This window comes from Leptonychotes weddellii, chromosome 11 (genome assembly GCF_054177405.1).
Source record: "Leptonychotes weddellii isolate Sample4059 chromosome 11, ASM5417740v2, whole genome shotgun sequence".
Classification (NCBI taxonomy): Eukaryota; Metazoa; Chordata; class Mammalia; order Carnivora; family Phocidae; genus Leptonychotes; species Leptonychotes weddellii.
In genome coordinates this window covers 11,705,327-11,721,614 of record NC_138379.1, presented here as the reverse complement: position 1 = coordinate 11,721,614, position 16,288 = coordinate 11,705,327, and the positions used below count along the sequence as shown (strand labels likewise).

The window sequence follows — 16,288 nt, the reverse complement described above, 5'->3', positions numbered from 1 at the left end:
GAGAATGAATTGCTCAGTGCTAACAAGAAAAAGGTAACAAGACATAGGAGCCTGGATGCTCACCCTCATGATCATTAGATGAGAGATCTGTCCACCTCAACATACTGTTGCTGCTACCATTAAAATAATTCATTCACATTAATAGTCTCTAGACATTTGGTTATGGGGAAAAGGTGATGGCTCAACATAGTCACTCTCTGCTCCTAGATCTACTGCATCTAAGTGGCTGTGCTGCTTAACTGCATGGTTAAACATGCAGGACATTCTTTAATCACCTTGGGTTCTTCCATATGTCAAGAGAAAACAAGGAGCTCTGCACAGTGTTTCTAACATTTTAAACAGCAACCTCTGCAATGTGTCTTTAGAATGATTTGGAAAAAGGGGAAGCTTTTATTTAATATTGCACCACGTTCTTATATCCAGGTGCCCAGATTGTACCTCAGTTCTCCATTTCCTGCCTCTCCTGAATCTTGACCAAACTGCCAAGAAGGAGAATCACTGAATTTATTATCTGCTATGATTAAGAATATTGACTTTGCTTTTATGTCAAGAATAAGTATTTAGTTTTCCTAAATGTATAGAATGTGGTGTTAGTTTGGGACTTTATAAATTATTATTACTAGCATATGGAAGGGGAAAGAATTGCTTATAGTTAATTGGGTGTTAATGGCAGAGTTAAAAAAAAGAACATATCTTTGAAGGTGGTGGAAAACAGAAGTCTATTTAGTCAGTGGGTAATGTAGCATAGCTCTGAAGAGCATAGAATTTGGCATCTGATACATGTTTATATCTTAGCTTACTGCTTAGTATCTGAATGAATTGATACTATTATCTGAACCTATCTATTTTTCTTCCCCCATATGTAACATGAGTACCAGAAGAGCCACTATTAGAGTTAAATGCATACAAAATATTTATAAAATTTCCCAGCATATATAGTATGCTCTCATTAAACATCATTTGAAATATGATAACCTTAAACCAAAAAGATATCAAAGATAAGTGTAAATATCCCTCTGTGACCTACATTTTTTTTTTTTTGGTGTAAAAATACTCCAACAATTTAAAAAGTACTACTAAAATGTCATATGTTCTGTAACATCTCAGATGAATTAAGATTCTGTTGTGTCTCTGGACTCTCCTCGACCTCATGGAAAATAGGAACAATGGCACAGAATTTGTTTTCGTGAGATTATGGGGAAATAGGCAACTAGAGCTATTGTTCTTTCTCTTGTTCCTGCTCTACTACCTGGCTGTCTTAATGGGAAACTTCATCATCTTTCTCACAATCACCTGCAGCCATCTAAGCAAACAACCGATGTACTATTTTCTGTCACCTTTCTTTCATGGACCTCTGCTACACCTCCACTGTGTCCCCAGGCTAATCAGGGACTTAGGTGCAGCAAGGAAAAATATTTCCTATAACAACTGTATAACCCAGCTGTTCACTGCCCACTTGCAGGCGGGTGTAGAGATATTCATCCTGGTGTCCATGGCTTTAGACCGCTATATTGCTGTTGTCTAGCCCCTGCTACATGGTCATCATGAACCAAGGGAGGTGTAACCTGTTGATCTTCATGGCCTGGGGTGTGGGGTTTTGGCACTCTGTCGCTCTATTGCTCATGGTACTCAATTTACCCTTCTGTGGTCCTAATCAGATAGATCACTACCTATGTGATGTGAAGCCTCTTTTGAAACTGGTGTGCAAAAATATTCATGTTGTTAGTATCTCAGTGATTGCAAATTCAGGAATGGTGGTGGTTGTCATTTTTCTTGTCCTGGTGGCTTCTTACATTCTCATATTATATAATCTTAGGACACCGTCCTCTGTAGGGCAACCCAAAGTACTCTCCACCTGCAGCTCTCACATAGTGGTGGTCATTTTATTCTTTGTGCCCTGTATCTATACTTATGTTCTACCTGCTGGGAATGAGAGCAAGGATAAGGAAATCTCTGTGTTTTACACGATGATTGCCCCATGCTGAATCCTCTTATCTATACCCTGAGAAACTTGGAGGTGAAAATCACCATGGGGAAGGTGTGGTCTAAAATGGCACATTCTGAATTAAAGTCAATAGGCTGATTTTCATTTGTGCTTTCAACCCTGTGTCGCCAGAGCATTGACCATTTGTGATATTATAAAAAGCACATAAACTTTCTTTGGGGACCTGGACTGAATAACCTCTGAAGTTATTATGAGCCAAAGAAGCAAGTCATTGTAATTCAGATTGCAATCTGCACTTTAAAGGGTCCAATTAATTCAAGGTGTGAGCACTTGGATTTGAGGTATTCAAGAAATGCCCTTCCACAGCACATCTCTGATCAAATCCCTGGTCTCTCCAAAAAATGTATATGGAACGCTATTTTCCTTGGAACAAACCCAACTTTCTTAAATCTCCCCAGATTGGTTCAGCTCTAACTTGTTAATATCAGAGGTCATCACTTTGGAAGAAAGTATGTTGTTACAATGACAGGCTTTGGGCTAGGGGAGAGCTGGGTGATACAGTGACTCTGTAAGTTTTTACCTCTGGATCTTGGCAATTTGATTTAATTATTTGAGTGTCTATGAAATGGGGTAATATTATACCTCAGAAGATATCATATCACTTGGACTAACACATGTGAAGATTTTACATGACATAAGGCACACTGAAAAGTCAAGTTACTTCCTTCTTTCCTTCTGTGTGTCCCTTCACCTAGATGCTTTCAACCAGCTCCACGGGGTCCATCTACATTACCCAAACACACTCTAGAATCTATCAGCTTTATGGCTGTATTTCAGCTATCTCCTCTGCTTAGGATTCCCCACCCCATGCTTGAGGGCCCATGTCTTATCTATAATTCACACTCCTTATGTTTTCTTATTCAGGAAGACTTGGCAGATCCAACAGACTAGAAGTCCTTCTGATTCCTGCCCTGTTCTTTTGTTGCTATTCAGCAGTATCTTTTCTCCACTTCAACTAATCCTATATCCTGTATAAGTGTTTCTTCCTGTGAACTGTGCTTTTACTAGTTTGAGCAGAGGAGTATGTGATATATCTTTATTTTTTCTTTTTATCTTTCTTTTTTTCTAACAATAAACGTACACAAATCAAGATGTAAACAAATACTAATTAAAATCTTGGAAAATATCTTTTTTATTTGACTGTATGCATTGTTTTTACATATCTAGAACTTATCCTTGTGTCAAGAACAATCATTCATTAATAATGAAATAAGTGGGTGCCTGGGTGGCTCAGTTGGTTAAGCGACTGCCTTCGGCTCAGGTCATGATCCTGGAGTCCTGGGATCGAGTCCCACATCGGGCTCCCTGCTCGGCAGGGAGTCTGCTTCTCCCTCTCCCACTCCCCGTTTGTGTTCCCTCTCTCGCTGTGTCTTTCTCTGTCAAATAAATAAATAAAATCTTTAAAAAAATAATAATAATAAAATAAGTAATGTCAGGAAAGCTAAGAATTTAACATATATTCCCATGTGCCTATTAGGGAGATAATGAAATTCAGCAGACCACCAGAACTTTAGAATAGTTTTACTTTTTCATTTTCTGCATTAAGGAGACACTGCTCTCTCAATCATTGGGTGCCTCTTTGTCCATTGATTCACATAACCCAATCTCAGCTCTGAGCTTCCAATCCTATTTGTCTGAACATATCTCTCTGCCCAGAGACTTGTCTTTTCTCAGCAGAAAGATTACATTGCTTCCACACAAACTTTGCTTGATTAGGCTACTTCTGCCCCAGCGCCATAGCAAAATGCAAGAGAAATCATGGAGGTAGTAGCTATTGTCTTAGTACCTGGCACCACTCTTCTGATGTTTCAATTCTTAGGCACCTTCACATACATAACTAATATGTTTAATTTTTTTTCCTACTAAAGCCATGCAAGCTTCCAGAATATGATGGGAAAACATTTTGTCTGTCCCATAGGAAATTAGCATTGATAAGTTATTCATAGTTCTGTTTGATGGCTTAATGTAGACTTTTACTAAATTTTTTTGGATTTTTTTTAAGTATACAAATGCCATGTGCCTGTGTGTACGTGTGTGTGTGTGTGTGTGTGTGTGTGTGTGTATGTATATGTGTTTGTCACGATTGTGTCTGTGCATGTATTGTTTAGGGACTCTTGGGGCTCTTGGAATTCCTTAGGACAGGTCAAGGAAATCCTTATCCCATCGGAAAGATTGCTATGCAACAAAATTTACATATATATATATTAGTTCTCATATTTTCTTTTTGTTTCCCAAGGGTCCACAAGATTTTATTGGCAAAATTGGATGACATTATATAAAAAGCCAACAAATAAAATATAACAAACTAAATTACTTATCAATTTGTCAGGTAGATTCTATCCATCTATATAGGAATTTATTGCTAATTTAAAAACTCATTTTTAATTAAAGAGATATTCTAATCAGCTAAAAAATCTGTTACACAGGTTCTTTCTTTATGCCCCAGAGTTATCAGGAAATACCAGGTTGGAAGAAGCTTAGATATCTTGCCAAGGGCCTACAGGAATAATTGGAGGCCCAACTAGCTGTGGCTGAAAAGGTTTTATGTGACTTCCTGCCTCAGCACCTTCTCCTATCCTTCACCCTTCGCTTTACCCTATATTTTTCTTCAGACATCCATTAGGAGGACTGATTTAGATACTGAACCTAAATCATCCACCAAAAGATATTTAGTAAAATCAAAATGCTCTTGAAAAGTTGATGATTTAGGTACAGAGTGAAGGATGAAGTGTTTGGAATCAATGGCTTTGAAATATCTACTTTATGTGACACCATATTCATGGGGGTCTCTGGTGTTGAGGAGAACACTGGAAGAGTCAAAATCAGCCTTCACAATAGGCTGTCAGAGGAGGATGGAAGGCTTGTCTTCAACTTTGGGCCTCTACATTTCTGTCTAGTTCATATAGTACTGCCTCAATGGTTAGAGTAAGTCCTCACATGCAGGTGATTCTGAGGGGATATGGTGTGCCAGGTGCATTATGGTGGCCGGGAACTTAAGGTCTCAGTTAGGAAGACCTGGTTAGCACCAGCTAGCTGTGTGATTTTGAGCATAGTGTACATGACATTCCTAGTTGAATTCTTGGTATATGGTAAATAACCTATAAGTGATTGGAACAGTTGCTTTTGTTTTAGGATTTTAGAATTTAAGGACTTTGTTTAGAGGTGCTAAATAGTATGGCTAGTAAGAGGCTGTATCCAGACTCTCTGAGTTTGAAGTCTCAGGTTTTTGAAAATTGTGTCCCTTACCTATCTATTAACAGTAGCACAAGTTGGTTTTTTGGGTTTTTTTGTTTGTTTGTTTTGTTTTTTAAGATTTTATTTATTTATTTGACAGAGAGATACAGCAAGAGAGGGAACACAAGCAGGGGGTGTGGGAGAGAGAGAAGCAGGCTTCCCGTTGCGCAGGGAGCCTGATGTGGGCCGCGATCCCAGGACCCTGGGATCATGACCTGAGCAGAAGGCAGATGCTTAACAATTGAGCCATCCAGGCGCCCCAACAGTAGCACAAGTTTTATTCTTACTCATCAAGTTAGTTAAAGAAGCACTGATGCTTCTTGGTTCTCCTTCCAGCTGGGGCTACCCACTGATGAGGAAGAGAGTTGGTGATGTTGGTGATTTTCTCTGTGAAGGTAACTATTGGCTTGACTAGAACTTGTTTCCTGAAGAGCAAAGATGTGCCCTGACTTCACTTTTTCCTCAGAAGGAAGGTAAAACTTTGGAAGCTTTTGGTGGTTTGCCTCCATTTAGTAAATGTCCTCAAGGTAAGCCATTGGTCTCTTTCTGCCTGTGAAAGGTTTTCTGATTGGATTCTCAAGCACTGTTAGCCTATTATGCTCTTCAAATTCTTTATCGTCAATGTTTTGCCTTAAGTAATATTATTTAGTTCTGTCCCCCCATATTTAAATTCTATGATAAATTTGTGAGATAACATATGTATAATGATTTCACTGTACCTTTTACATATTATGTTTTACTGAAACATGTTTCCTTTCTTCCAACTGAAAAAGTTTCCTTACTGTTTTGAGACGTTCTTCAGAGCTCCTTCTTTGCTTACACTTCTTTGTCAAGCTGCTTCTTATTCCTCATGCAACTATGCTTTCTTCAGGCTCTTCCTTCAATACATCCAAATAAGCAACCTATAATTGAATTCAGCTCTGAATCCAACTGGAGAGTTTGCACACAATAACCATCAGGCCCATTAAGAGTAGGCTTCTGTCACGTGAGACTCCCAGAATGATTGACCTGTCCATTTTGCTGAGATTCCTGCCCCATGTGTCCCATCCAAGTGGGTACATGTTGTAAGAAGTCTGGCCTCAGAGTTTTTGGTTTTTGACTCTGAAATAGCTCTATAATCTCAATTTAAGTGCAGATATAATTTGTTTTTCCCTACTTGGGCTTAATTTGGTCATTGGCTCTTTGAAATTTATTACAACAAGATATGAGCCATATGATCACGGAATGTTTTGCTTCCCAGAAGCAGGTATGAATCCATACCTAATGACATTCTATCTACATCTAATTGATGATGACTTCGTGCTTTCTATTAATGCAGTTTTATGGTATTGCAAATAAATATCTAAAGGTAGAATTACTAGAGAATAGCTTAAAAAATGTTTTATTTATTTATTTATTTGAGAGGGAGAGAGAGAGTGGATGGGTGAGGGAAGAGCAGAGGTAAAGAGAGAGAAGCTGACTTTGTACAGAGCAGAGCCCGATGTAGGACTTGATCCCACAACCCTGACATCATGACCTGAGCTGAAACCAAGAGTCAGAAGTTCAACTGACTGAACCACCCAGGCACCCCGAAAAGAGCTTATAATTCGCTTGAAAGATATCATCAACCTGGATTCCAAAGATTTTGTACAAATGAACACTACTTTTAAGTAACCTATGAGTTCCATTCCTCATTTTAGTAATTTGTGAGTTTTTTTCTCTCTTTTTTCTCTTGATTGATCTTGATGAGGTTTTCTGAGTTTTATTAATTCTTTTGGAGAAATAACCTTTAGCTTTTTTGCTATGCTCTATTTAATAATGTTACTTATCTTTTTAATGATTTAAAGATTTTATTTATATTTTGACGGAGAGAGAAAGAGAGAGAGAGCACAAGCATGGGGAGCAGCAGAGAGTGAGGGAAAAGCAGGTTCCCCACTAAGCAAGGAGCCAGACGTGGGGTTCGATCCCAGGACCCTGGGATCATGACCTGAGCCAAAGGCAGACACTTAACTGACTGAGCCACCCAGGCGCCCCAAGAATGGTAGTTATATCAGCCATTTCATTCCTTAGTTTATTATAACATTATCTCTATTTTGTTTGGATTTTACTTTGGTTTAGTTTTCTGGATCTTGATTCCTGAGATGCTTATAACTCATTGATTACTACACATAGTTGTTTTTAATAATAAAAGTGATATCACTACACATTCTACACATTTTTAAAATAACAATAAAAGATAGAGTGTTCATCTTAAGGCCAAAAAATTCAAAACCTTAGACTGAGTGAAAAAATTCTTTTAATGATATAAACTACCCAAGCTCCTGAAAGTTAAAGATACATATTCTCAGTGATACTTATTTACATCTTAAAACAATTTAATTTACTGCATTGTCTTCACACCCTCTGTCCAGATAGCTTTGGTAGTGAAGTCTACCCAATATTAGAGAAAAATAATTTCTATTCTACACAAACACAATAATAAAACAGAAGTGAATACATCTAAACTCATTTCATCTGTCCAGCATTTCTTTGATACTTCTAAATTATGCTAGGTTTTCTATACATTCATTAGAATTTTCTATACAGACACTTGTGTCATGGTGAAAATTGTCAGTTCTGCCAAGCTCTTGTTCAGCATGAGAGACTTTCTTATTCATGTGAGTTTAGCTTGGTTGTGCCATATAAGATCAATATGTAACATGAATTGCATAGTTTGTACTGGAACCTACGAAACAGAAATTGGGTTTTTAAAATTCCATTTCCAATAGCATCAAATATACAATATACCTAAAGAAAAATGTGACAAGATAGGAGCAAGACATATGGTAAAAACTTGATAGAAACTATGTTGAGAATGTATGTAGAACTTAATAAATAGAAAGAAGTATTGTGCTCATGGGTCAGATGACTCAATACTCTTTGGATGTGAATTCTCCCCAAATACGTGGTTAGATTCAAGCAATCTCATATAAAATATGAATGGGTATGTGTTCATTATTTTCCATCGTGATCTAAAATGTATAGAGCAATGTAAAGAAACTTAATTAGGTCACACAACTTTAAAAAGAACAAAGCTGGAGAACTTACATTACTTCAGTTCTAGGTATATTATAAGGTTGCTGTATTCAAAACAGTGTGTTATTCTCATGAAGCTAGACAAGCAGATCAATGGGGCAGACTAGAGAGTCCAGAAACAGACTTGCATGCATTGGTCAACTAATTCTCAACAGGGGTCTGTAGGCAATTTAGTGGAAAAAACCCAGTCTCCACAACGAATGGCAGTAGAAGTGTTAGACATTCATATGTGCCCACAGCAACAACACCACAGAAATCCGTGCATCACAGCTTGTACAAACTCAATTCCAAATGGAACGTAGACCAATACATAAAAGGGAGATGCATAATACATTTAGAATAAAACACAAGGCAAGATCTTTGTGACCTTGAATTAGAAAAATAATTTTTAAATATAATATCAATGGTGTGGTCCATATACAAAAAGATAAAATGCACTTCAACAAAATTAAAACTTTTTCAGCAGAACAAGTTTAGGATGAGGGGCAAATTCAAGACTCGGGGATGTTGATGGAACACTTTATATGTCTCTAAGGGGAGTTCTGGGGTGTGTCTGTCAGGGGAGGATATGGAAGATCTGACCGGCCGTCTGCTCTGTGGACTGATACAAGCTAGCTGGAGTAAAGCTTGGTCAACATTGAGCACAGTGTTGAAATGGACAAGCTGTAAAATCATCAAGCTTTGATATCCTCAAAGGGCTGCTGAAGGGCTATGTAGGGAAGGAAGCTTTTCACTTTTTCCCTTCTCTGTTCTTTGGCTGGTCTAACAATTAAATTGACATAAGACAGATTAACAGGAGAAAAACAAACATTAATTTCACATATATGGGAACCCCAAAGAAATGAAATTCCCTGATAGTCAGGCAACTGAGGTTTATATGCTGTCCTGAGCTAAGGAGAAGGGGGTAGGGATTCAATGGGCACAGAGGGGAATTTGAACAAGCAAGCCCTGCAGAGTCTCCCACAGTTTACCATACCTACCCCACACTATTTGTAGTTATCTCTGGTGGCACCTCTCTTCCTGGACAAGGCCCTCTGTCTAAATTCTTTTAGGCAGTTAGTGGGGAAGAAAAAAACACTCCTCTTGAATCCTTTGGGCCTCATCGTTTTCAGCTCAGAACAATCCACATGTCAAAGTGGCACACGGGGGCAGCCTGCCCTGAACCCCATCAGTTAGAATCCTTCATTTACTCAGGGTTACTAAACTTTCAGAGCCTGGAAGTAAGCATTAAATTTAGAAATATCCGTTTTCTTCTTTAATGGCTATTTGAGCCAGTTATTTAGGCTTTAATAAATTCTGTGTTCTTTTTGCATAATAGTGGTAATAATACTTATGTCAAAATATGCACAATTGTGTTAAATAATTTAATGAATTTTTTTAAGATTGTATTTATTTATTTGAGAGAGAGGGAGAGAGAAGGGGTGGGGTGGAGGAGAAGAGGGAGAAGCAGACTCCGTGATGATGTGGGGCTCAATCCCAGGACCTCAAGATCATCCCAGGACCTCGAGAACTGAGAGCCGAAGTTACACATTTAAGTGACTGAGCCACTCAGGTGCCCCTTTCTCTGAAATTTTTTTTAATCTTTTTTACTTCTCCTACCTTCCAAGTTCATGGGGAAAGAAATGTTTATTGTTCTATCATTCCTTTCCTTTGTCTCCTACCCCCCAACCACTGATTCCAACAATGTTAGTCCCGAACTACGAAGAGTTTTGCACCCCTTCTCATATTACAGGTCATTGATTGTATTGATTTATCTACTCTATAAACATAAGATCTTGATAATGGCTCATATTTGGACTATAAATGCTTGTGTATGGTTCTTTTTGTTCTATCTCATCTTAAATTTTCCTGAAAGCTAACCAAATACTATTATTACAGGCTACATTGGTTTCCCTTTAATTCTTCAGAAAGCTGGATGAATACAGGACAGTCAAAATTTCCTGAACTGCTCTGAATATGGCCTTTTTGGGTCTCCAGAGGAATAGTGCCTGAACAAGCTAATGCAAAGGTGGAAAGTAACACCCAGGGCAACCAGGGACATCACTCTGGACAGTGGTTTAGCAGCATTTGGTCAGAATCTGTTTAGAAATGCCTTTGGGAATGTAACTACCTACAGCTTTCAAAGAATTATTAATTTCTGTGTTGTCACTTAAGTTTATACTCTGTTGGTCCCAAATTTTCTTCAGGAATAGGCATAAAATTGATGATTTCCTGGACCTAAATAATCTTGTTAGGTTTTGCAGGAATTAAGAAATACTATAATAATAGTATTTGGGGCGCCTGGGTGGCTCAGTCGTTAGGCGTCTGCCTTCGGCTCGGGTCATGATCCCAGGGTCCTGGGATCGAGTCCCACATCGGGCTCCCTGCTCGGCAGGAAACCTGCTTCTCGCTCTCCCACTCCCCCTGCTTGTGTTCCTGCTCTCGCTATCTCTCTCTCTGTCAAATAAATAAATAAAATCTTGAAAAAAAAAAAAAAGAAATACTATTATTTTTTTTAGTGAGCTAGCCTTGAGATCTTAAATCAGCATTTGAAATTCCTAGCCTACTTTCCTGGGGCATAACAACGCCTTTCTTCATCACTGATAGGTTTAGTGAATATTTGAAGTCCACTTCCCTTGTAAACCTGTAGAAGGTGTAAGTCACATTGAGATTTCCAAAATATTTGTGGAGAATTAATGTGGATGTGTTTGAATTACTGATTTATAATTCTCTTCATTTTATTCCAGATTTTGATGCTGGGGATGATTTGGCACAGTGAGTATCTGGGGGATGGAATTCTACCTGATGTAGCCTAAAACTAACCTGGCAGCCACTCGATTCTTACAGTTAGTGGACTATCCTTGTCACCTTCATTTGGGACAGGACCGCCAACGAAGAGCTTGACTAATTATATGCTCTTAGTCTATATAATTTCATTCTAAAGACTCTAACGACTTTTGCAATATTTGGTAATTCAATTATATAAAAATGCTTTAGCATATGTTTGTTTTAATTGTGTATTATTTGTAAGCAAGATTCCAGTTAATAACATTGAAATTAAAGCATTCTAATTGGCAGTGAATTTCATTGTGTCCTATTCTTATACTTATGTACAACCCTTCATATTGCTGTTAAGAAATAGCCCTGTTTATGTTTGAATATTTACGAAATGAAGAATGTCCTATATTTCAAATATATTTCCTATATTCCTTGCCATCTTAGAATAGACTAATTTCACCTGAGTGAACCAAGTTAAGTTCACAGCATGCTATTCTGTTATACTAAGGGAGATATGAATGTGAGATGGGAGCTTTAATTTTTTTATATATTTGAGAGAGAGAGAGATAAAGAGAGCACGATGTGGGGGAGAGGCACAGGGAGAGGGAGAAGCAGACTCTCTGCTGAGCAGATAGCAGGATATAGGGTTTGATTCCAGGACCCTGAGATCATGACCTGAGCTAAGGGCAGCAGCTTAACTGACTGAACCACCCAGGCACCCATGATGGAAGCTTTAATTTAAACATAAGAGCCTCTATTCTTATATTGATAGTTTAACCAAAAGTGCACTCAGAATTTTTATTTAGTATTACCAAAGAAATAAAGCAATCATTTAACTATATTTTTATAGTGCAAAAAAATCAGGCTAAGGGTTAGTGTTAAGCATTCCCTAAGAGGACCAATCTGCCATCCAACTAACCTAAATGTTTTCCTCAACAAATTGTTGAAATTGAAGTTTACCTGATCAGTTAGAAATCCATGTTATGAATATATATTTTTTTATTTTTCCACTGGCCTTGGTTGCGTGTGGGTGCATGACACTTTCTGTGGTTCTAAACTAATCCATTTTGAACCACACGTGTCTCTGTCTATTTCATATTACCTCACGTATTCCTCATTAAAATTCTGAATTTTGTAATGATCTCTTAATTGTAAAAAGAGTAAGATGAAGTTTAAAGAGATGAAGCAATTCGCTCAAGGATTGCACTGGTCAGTTTCTTTAAGACACCTCAATGTTTCTCCCTCTTCCTGTGTTGCTACTGTTCTAACCACTTGTTCAGTGGTTGCCTGATGTTCTTTATGCATCAACCGTTACTTCAGGTTTTACCTAAGAGGAGTCCATAATATCTCTCCATCAAAATGTTTTCATGCCAATAATTCTCCTCTCTTTTTCCCTTTTATATCTGCTTTCTCCAGCGGTCATGTATAATGGTCCCTCAGGCTACAGGGTGAGATAGATATGTAGCACTATTGTGGATTCACTGCCAATCATGCTCTAGAAACAAGGAAGAATCCTGATTTAAGCAATTTACATGTTGGTAAAACTGAAGGAAAATTATTTAAAATGATTTAGAATGATAAATCCCTATAACATTTATGTTAAATAGTCCATATATCTTTATTTCCATAAATACTCAGAAAGACAGACTGGGTGTCTGTTCACCCATCATCTTGTATATTCTTTTTTACTCAGATATGGGTTCAGAATAGTCTTTTCATGCTTTTCTGATGACACCCATCATCATCCCATTCAGCTCTCTTCCATGAAATTAGTCCCAATTGAGGGGGAATCAGGATTTCTTTTTTTCAGGCATTCACAATGTATTACTTCCTGATCTTGAGAAATGCTTAGATTCTCTTGAACTGAGTTTCTTCTTTTTAAAATCAGAGATTTCAGGCACCTGGGTGGCTCAGTTGTTAAGCTTCTGCCTTCAGCTCAGGTCATGATCCCAGGGTCCTGGGATGGAGTTCCACGTCTGGCTCCCTGCTCGGCGGGAAGCCTGCTTCTCCCTCTCCCACTCCCCCTGCTTGTGTTCCCTCTCTCACTGTGTCAAATAAATAAAATCTTTAAAAAAAATTAAAAAATAAATAAAATCAGAGATTTGGATTAGTCAAGTGAATTCTGCCTTTAAATTGTTTGCAGTCTTCTTGTATAATGACTCTTTTTAAACCAAATTGTTTTAGGTAAATAACTGTATCTGAAAAATTAACATTATTTCCACCTCATTAACAAAGAATCAGCATCACTTGCAATGAATTGAAAATAGGTCAATGAACTCTACCTCCCTAAAACCTTTCAACTAAAGAGTAGTTAAGGTTAACTGCTGAATACTCTGTAACTCATCATTATTTTCAAAAAAAGTAGAACACACTAAAAATTACTCCTTTGTGAAGTTAGAATTTAGAATAATAATTTAAAGCAGAATTGCTCTCCTACAGTATGGACCATTTTCTAAAAGCCTCTTTGTTAACTCTCTCTCTCTATATATATACAATATAATATATAATAATATAATATAACATAATATATATAAAGAGGGATAGTATATATATAAAATAGAGAGAGAAATTTACTACATATATGTGTATAGATGTATGTATCTATATATAATACTCTCTAGGACTATAAACGCATAGATATTAATTTTGAGATTCACTACTGTTGATGGTTTCTATACAACTTTGCTACAAAAGCTTTCTGGGTTTTTTAAAAATAGACACCTGGAGGCCTATATATGACTGTCCCAGCAGATCCAGAGAAATATAGAAAGTGCACTAGCTGTTCAAACCCCCCGGGGACAGATACTCCTCATCAATGTGGAAGATAATTCCTCAAAGTGAATTCTCTCTATTCTTAGCTCATTTTGTACTGATTAAGTAATATCTTAAAATTACATGTAAGATACAAAAGATGCAAATACATGAATGTTTCATTTATTTTGTGTCAACAAATATCACTGAGTGCCACCTGACCATTAAGTTTGACTAACGTTATCTTCTGTATCATCCCCTTTTACTGATTTTAGTTCCTTAGATTGCATATAAAATGCGAAATTTTTGGCAAGAGCCATGACATATGCAAGATTTGAACATATTTGGGCCAATTAATGATTTTATCTGTCCTTTAATGATTGTCATCACAAACTTCAATGACAGTATTTACATTTTTAAAATTCTCTTTAACACATGAACTGTAAATAGGAGAAATGAATGAAATTGCTAATTATTTTCCACAATTTCAGTCATGAATAGACATTCTTTATTTTGCTGTATACTTTTCCCCATTCTTTGCTTTTTAAAATAACAGTGATTCCATTGGTTTAGTATGACCAATTGGCAATGTTTGATCACATAGCAGAAAAAGAGTGTGCTTTATACATATTAACCTTTAGCAGTTCAGGCTGGTACATTTGCATTTCCTGAGGTTTCAGTCCCAGATAATTCATGGAATTTGATCAGAAAATGGTGAAAATAGCAAAGTTGACCTCATGCATTAGGTACACATTTAAGATATATGCAACACAACATTTTTTGACTTGGGACAATTTTTATAAATCTTCTTTCTTATCTAAATAATGTAATTAATAATAATGAATAGTCTTTAATTTTCAAAACAAATCATTTAAATATTTAAAAATCATTATCAGTAAAATTGAGTAACATACATAATCATTTCCATTATTCCCTTAAAGAATTATTACACAATACTTTTATAGAATCAAAGATAATAGAATAAGATAAAACAGCGTAATTTAAGAAATTAAGAATAATTATATTAATACGATATTCATGTCAATCTACTCTTAGTAAAGTTATATCATTGTGTTCATACTGTTACATTTTCACCAAATTTCTGTTTATTTCCTTCAGATACGTAACTCATTTGTGTGTAACATACAGCAAACTCAAGTATATGGAGAGGCAGAGAAACATCTCAGAATTCATACTTCTGGGACTTTCATATGACCATAACATACAAATATTTTGCCTTGTGCTCTTCTTATTCTCTTATGTTGCCCTGTTGGCAGGAAAACTGATCCTTGTCTCCATTCGATGCAGCCCTCTTTTTCACCAACCCATGTACTACTTCCTCAGCCACTTATCCACTATGGACATCTGCTATACCTCTAACATTACACCCAAATTAATTGGTGACCTGCTAGTGGAAAGAAAAACCATCTCCTATGGTAATTGCATGTTACAAGTCTTTGCCATGCACTTCTTTGGAGACATTGAGATCTTCATTCTTACCGCCATGGCCTTTGATCATTATGCTGCCATCTGCAAACCTCTCCACTACATGCTTATCTTGAGGACAAGGTGCAATCTCCTGGTCTTAGCTGCTTGGGCTTGTGGGGTCTCCATTCTTTTCCTCAATTATTGATGACAATCCAATTGCCATTTTGTGGTCCTAATAAAATTGATCACTACTTTTGTGATATCTTCCCTTTGCTGAAAGTTGCCTGCACTGATACGTACATCACTGGGGTCCTTGTGGTTGCCAATTCAGGTATGGTCACCTTAGTTACCTTTGTTGTCTTGTTTGTTTCTTATGTCATTATATTGTTTAGTCTAAGACATCACTCAGCTGAGGGAAGACAAAAAGCCCTCTCCACCTGTGGGTCTCAAATCACTGTGGTCATCTTATTTTTTGGTCCTTCAATCTTTGCCTACCTTCGACCTCCAGCCCCTTTCCCTGAGGACAAAGTATTTGCTCTATTTTATACCATCATTGCTCCTATGTTCAATCCCTTAATCTATCTCTGAGAAATACAGAGATAAAAAATGCCATGAGGAAAGTTTGGTGTCAAACATTATTTTCAAAGGAAGCATGTAATTAATTTGAGGAAACATCTAGCTAAGCAACTTTATAAAAAAAATGGGCTTGATGTGACTAAATGAGCTAAGAAATATTTGATAGTCTTTATATTCTACTGCTATCATGAACAGAATGCATGAAAGAAAGAGGAATTAGAAAGGAATTCAAAGGAATAGCTAAATGAATCCTAATTCCCACATACCAGGATTAATTAAAAACTTAATTTTGTGGAGTATTAAGGAGGTGTGGCTACGGTTACCTGCAGAAAAAACTGTCTGGGTCGAAGCAAACAAGGCAACACTATTCCGTCAGTGAATTTTAAAGGCAAAATAATTTTAATGATAATTCTATTAAAAATCCTAGGCTTATATGCCAGTCATCATAGTGATATACATTCTGCACTAGTGACATAGTTGAAA

General features: G+C 37.0%; 2 pseudogenes; both read left to right on the top strand.

The window, feature by feature from the left end:
* The first annotated feature begins 1,150 nt into the window (after positions 1-1,150).
* Positions 1,151-2,083, top strand: LOC145716237 (olfactory receptor 4P4-like; annotated as a pseudogene).
* Positions 2,084-14,963: 12,880 nt separating this feature from the next.
* Positions 14,964-15,891, top strand: LOC102729485 (olfactory receptor 4P4-like; annotated as a pseudogene).
* The last annotated feature ends 397 nt before the right edge of the window (positions 15,892-16,288 follow it).